Source organism: Petromyzon marinus, chromosome 36 (genome assembly GCF_048934315.1).
Source record: "Petromyzon marinus isolate PM22_M1 ecotype Great Lakes invasive population chromosome 36, UKy_Petmar_22M1.pri1.0, whole genome shotgun sequence".
Classification (NCBI taxonomy): domain Eukaryota; kingdom Metazoa; phylum Chordata; class Hyperoartia; order Petromyzontiformes; family Petromyzontidae; genus Petromyzon; species Petromyzon marinus.
The window spans coordinates 3,704,794-3,710,793 of record NC_133702.1 but is presented as its reverse complement, the minus strand read 5'-3'; positions in this window follow the sequence as shown (position 1 = coordinate 3,710,793).

The window sequence follows — 6,000 nt, the reverse complement described above, 5'->3', positions numbered from 1 at the left end:
CTCACGTGGGTGTTTTAGAGGCCTTGCCACAATTAACGTAGCGCCGTACATTCACACCACTTGCCAACGCAGTGGCCTCGTGTATTTGCGTGCGTTTTTTTAAAAGCTCGTCTTGTTACTAAGCTGCTTTAACAAACGGCCAAATTTACGTAATGTAATTGGATCCAGTTTTAATGTTTGCATAATGTTATTATTTTTTGGGTCTTTAAAGTGCTCATGTATTTCCGGTAAAATAAATACCTTCGTGTGAATTGTTGTCTTGGGGCTGAGGGTTGCCAACTCCAACTGAAGCTATTCCGGATTTTTGTTTTTAATTACATATTATTAAAATATCCCTGATTGGTTTCAATGGTCAACGGCGGGGGGGGGGGGGGAGAACGTGGCCAATTCCGATAGAGACTGGTGGCCAATCTGGTGGGAGAGTTGGCAACTTCACTAGGGCTTGTGAACAATGCCTTATCATGGCAGCATGAGCTGGGTTGTGGCTTTTTTTTCCCGCGGTTGAGGGTCACCAAGTCCGATAATCCGACTGCCAATGCCACTCTCATCACCTGATCAAGCTCTCCAAATGAACTTTCGGGTTGCTCGGCGCGATGTCTCTGACTTTTCGCATCGCGTTACTGGCCGCGGTTTTTTTTCCCCTTTCACTTTACTTTCATGAGGCAGCCTCCTAAAGTTTCAGTGAGCACCGCCGCCCGAAGAAGTGGCCCAGCAGCAACATGCAGCGGTTCGTCGGACACCGCGCTGAACAACCCGGAGAGGCATAACGGTACGAGCGCGACAACCCATGCAGTATTATTCGACTGAATTTGCCAGATCTTATTGGGCCTAGAAAGCTAAGCAGGTATGGAACCTGGCTATTGTATTGGAGACTGCCTGAGGTTACTGCCAGGTGGTTGTTGTTGTTGGCTTTAGCTGCGAGGTGTGCACGTGGTTCGCAGCACAGCAGTGAATGCTTGAATCTGTGTGGGGCTTTGAGTGCCCCACCCCCGACCGCATCCACTGGTGTGGCTTTTCACTGGGCACTCCACTCTCCTAACACATAGCGTGAAACAAGTCATGGATGGTATTGGTCAAATATCCCAGTACAGGACGTTTGCTGCAACAAAAATAGCTTTTATTGACAATCGTTGTGGTGCTCTTGAGGTAAGTAACAAAAAAAACAGGGCATTGTTATTCATGAATCTCCTGCTTCTGAGAGACAATGGTTATCCTCAATGTCTTCAACGTTGCATCTTAATTTGGCGGTCCATTGTGGGATGAGGAGACCCACCATAGACGTCATTTGACAGCGAGTAATCATACCGCTCGGCGCGGGTTGGTGAATGTGGGGAGCATAGTACAGGCGGCAGAGTGCTCTACATCAATGGACTATTTTTCTGCATTGCCCTCTGCTGCTCCCAACATAGTCCCAGCGTGTAATACTGGTTTCATGCACGGCGGCCACCCATCCCAGCACGATCCAGGGGCAACGCCTGCATGGCTTCGGAGCTCTGACTAGAGCGTTGCGCCGCATTCACGGTGATTGGGTCATATGCAGCAAATGCTACAGGAACACAACAATAATAATAATGTTGTAAAATGACAAGCATAGTCACACTACTCAGAAGGAAATTGCTGTCTGTTAATGCCCATTGCAAAGGTGGTTCGTGTAGCGGAGATCCACGATTGAAACCAAGCGAATCGTGGGCGACGCTATCCTACAGATATTTTCTGGCATGAAATGGCAAAGCTGTCAGTTTCAAAGGCAGCCAGTGACCTGGTGGGTCGGTGTGGTGTATTTTTGTTGGGGAGGGGGGAATGCTCGCACACAAAAGGCTCGGTCGGTATGAGCTCTTGCCCCAAACATCTGGCCTGCTGGGCTCAATTGAGGATTTATTTTTAAAACCTCAACTCGTGCAGATTTGCAGAGCCAGGCTTGTTGCTCTCTACTCGTGAGACCGCTCCACGGGAGCATCAATTTGCCCGACCGATCTTTATTTGACATCGCTGTTCGCAAACTCATACACGTATATGTGTGTATGCGTGTATAATGATGTTATATTTATACGCAGTGTGGCGGTTAACGCGCTGCTATACGAACCCGGCGACCCGAGTTTGATTCCCACTCACGGCCAACCAACACCAGTGACGATTATCTGCAACCCGTTATGGGCCTCCCCGAGTTCAACTCGGTCTCAAGCGAGTACGTGCTGCGCTGCGAAATGAACATCGCCACCTTGGGATACTAAAGCGGACTGCCGAAGTGCTGGCCATCCACCCCCGAACCCCCTAAATGTGGCGTGCCACGGCCATCAAGTACTGCTGACTTAACAACACTCTGCTAAGGCTATACGGGGTATCTTTGTGGACGTAAGCGTGCTTTTTTTGTTGTTGATGTTGACCGCGCTTTACATATTAAATGCCACATTATTTTCGATGCTCCAGTAAGCACATCATGCAGGAGTGATGGAAATTTCCGTTTGCGGGCATATATAGCAGCTTGGCTGGAGACGGAGAGACAAAGCAGTGGCTTATATAATGAGTATTTGCGCAGTTTTGGCAGCATGCCCTGCGTGTTTGCATTTCTCTTCACAGCTTGTTCTGGCACTCCCTAATTGCATGGTATGAGCTTTAAACATTGGTAGTTACAGCACTGATGTCCTGAAAAAAAAACCACGAAACAATTACAGTTTATTATTCGAGTAATGAAGTCTTTGGGGGTCAAAGCGCTTCGTGGTAGGTTCATCACACATTTCAGTGCGCCGCAATCGTGCGAGCATTTGTCTATCGCCGAGTGGTGGCGCAATGGTTAGCGCACTGCGCAGTGAAACCGAGCCACCAGAGTTCGATTTTTCCGGCCCATAGCAAAAGGGCAGCAGTGAGTTATATTTAACCGATCACCTCCTTCACCTTGATAAAGGCACATAATATGGCTTGCATATTTAATATACAGATATATGCAAATTATACATACTTCATATGTATACAAATTGTATATATGTAATATATAGATTAATTGTTTGTCTATATATTTAGTAGAATCTGTTATAAATGATAATTATATTAACCCAAAATTGTAGAAGTACTTGCAGTACCCTTACTTATGTTTGGTCAGTACATTTCGATTGCAATGTTTCTGGGTAGACATTGCACACCACGTCGATATCATTTGTATGGATTTGCAATAATTCCGATGGCAACAGACCAGACTTTCTGGCCAAGCTTGTTTGGTCTCCAGGAAACCCAAGGTCACCGCAGCTGCCCTAGTTTTGAATAAAAAATACGCGTGTGTGCTCGCAATTGATAGGGAGACCTGGCCAGCAGCCAGTTTAAGGCTGGGGAATACAAAGATGGAAATAAAGAGAGTCAGCATTTTTTAGAGCCTTTTATGCGACGATATTTGAAGAGCTGAAATATGTTTACTGTACATATAGATATTTTCCCCTGGCTACTATGTTGCACTTTTATAAATGAATGCAAAGGTAATGTATTCGTGCTTTTTATCATCATGAGCAGCAGCAGCCATGATCAGTCCACTGCTTGATAAAGGCCTTCCCAAGCCACCACCATTCTCCCACTATCTTGTGGGCTATTCGATTTTGTTCTCCAATAAACTATGATTACATTAAATTAATATTGCTCGTGTTCTGTGCTAGTGACATATGGAGGCAAACGTTAAAGTGAGGGGGAATTCATACGTTATATCATGAGAACCAATATTCTGGAGGTCAAGTTTGCCGAGACTTTGATGGTTTGGAATTCTGTTGAGTTGAGATACATAAGATGCAGGGAGAAGGACTGTGGAGATGAGAGACCCATATATATAGGGGCGCCACGGTGGCGAGATGTTAACAACCTCGCTGGGTATACAGGAGTTTGTGGGTTCGATTCCGGCCCTGATGCGTGTATATTTGGAGTTTGCATGTTCTCCAAGTGGTCGCGTCGATTTTTCTCCGAGTCCTCCGGGTTTTCCCTCTACATTGTGAATCAACGTCACGCGTTTAGAATATTTGGCTGCTGTACATTTCCACGTGATAAGCCACTTCGTTGAGCTATCGTCTGTGATGGCCAGGTCGTTTCTGAAAGAGAGTTATATAGCTCGGTGGGTCTTACTTGGTGAAAAAGAGCTTAAGAGCTCATAGGATTCCTCCAGTGTAAATACATATTCAGATTCTTTAAAAAAAAGTGTCGTTGGTTTATATATTTATAGAGACCCATGGACTCACACAGCCCCACAAGCTCACACAGAGACCCACAGACTCGCATAGAGACCCGCAGACTCACGTATGGGACCCGCAGACGAGGCTGGCGACGGGGATGCCACCGGTGCAGGGCAGGGAGGAGCAGAGGGAGACTGCGGGATGAGGAGGGAGGATGGCGGTGGAACGTGATCTGAAGAGGCGCGCAATTTGAGTACACAGACAATCTGAACAGCCAACCCCGTGTAACAATGAGAGTTTGATCTTGATTTGAAGCTTTCGTGACTGCAGGAATCCATACTCTTCGGTTCTTTCGGTAAAGTCACGTAGGTAGACGGTCTCACCTGATGACGGTCGCTTGTTGTTGCGATCGAAACGCCGTGATCTATTATTTTTTTCTACCTACGTGACTACCGAAAGAACAAAAGAGAATGAGAGTTTGGTCGTTGTGTGTTTCATCTTAGACTTAGATCGCGGTAACATTTATATGTGCAAGTATAAACACTATACAGTAACTGCAGTTAATAATAACAGCAACACAATACGTCAAGTCTGTAAAGGAAATTATAAAACCGCATCGCCGTAGCAGAATAAGAGTGCGGAGCAGAACAGCGTTTGTTGATCTATCACGGCATCATTGCTGCTGTCGGTCGAGCACATTTGTCCAAGAGAAGAAGACCACAACGCACTCCAAGTTTTGTTTTTGCATTAAGGACAGCGGCTGTGTGATCTATTATGTCGCTGTTACACATTTGTGCGCCTGTTGTTCAAAAGCTCTCCGATGCGCTTTCAGGAGGTTTGCGCCGCGTGCTGCTTAACACGACGTCCGACGTTTCGCAGCGCGTGCTTGGGAGCTTGGTCAGAACGCCGCGCGGTTACAACCCGAAAGCCTCGGGCACCGGGGAGAGCCTTCAGGCACATACCGCGAAACACCACCTAACGGCAGTTGTAAGGAAAGTAAAAAAAAGACAACCACATTGTAATGGGCATTTAATTAATTTTGATTTATTGTTTGTTTGCTGTCTTAATGGTTTTCTGTTGTTTTTTTGGCACGGTTTTAAAACACTTGCTGATCGCGGCGGCAGACATTAAGATACTTATTGACGAGACTTTGGCTCTGCACGGCTTTTTTATAATGCATCTGGAGACCGGATTAATGCATTTCTTTTTTTTGTCAAGTTACAAACAAAGCAGCCATCTGCTTCTGATACAAGTGACCTTCAGGAGTTTGAATGCGGCTCTCAGTTAATGTGTTCACATCAACGTCCACAAATAAACTTAATGAATGAAGCTATATATTGCTAATGCAGTGTGCGTATTTTGTCTATTTTTTCTCTCATCCCCAATTACAAGTGGCCCAATAATTGGTTTCAGAAGATTGTATGTCTTTCGCGCTTTGCGTGTGTGCATGTTGTGCACGGCTAATTGTGTGTGCATCACCTAATTCACAAAACAATACGTTATTTACATTACATATAATAACGGCGTTTATATATATTAACAAATGTTCCAACTGACTTCAATTAATATGAATGCATGAATTATCTTGAAATTAATTTAGGACTTCTTTAAATTACAGGTGTAATCTTTAATTCTAATAACACGATGGTATTTTGTTCGAGACCATCAACTTACTACGGTTGAGAAGCTGGTTTAATCTTGGGCGGGCTGAAACAACCATTTGATCTTTTTTTAAGAGGCACAAGTGTTTCTTATCCTTCGGATGGATGTTCCCATCCCCCTTTATGACTGGATTCGGCCAATGGAGCTAATTGTAATCGCCCAGTGACAGGCATGTTGGTCAGTCAAAGGCTCCCAT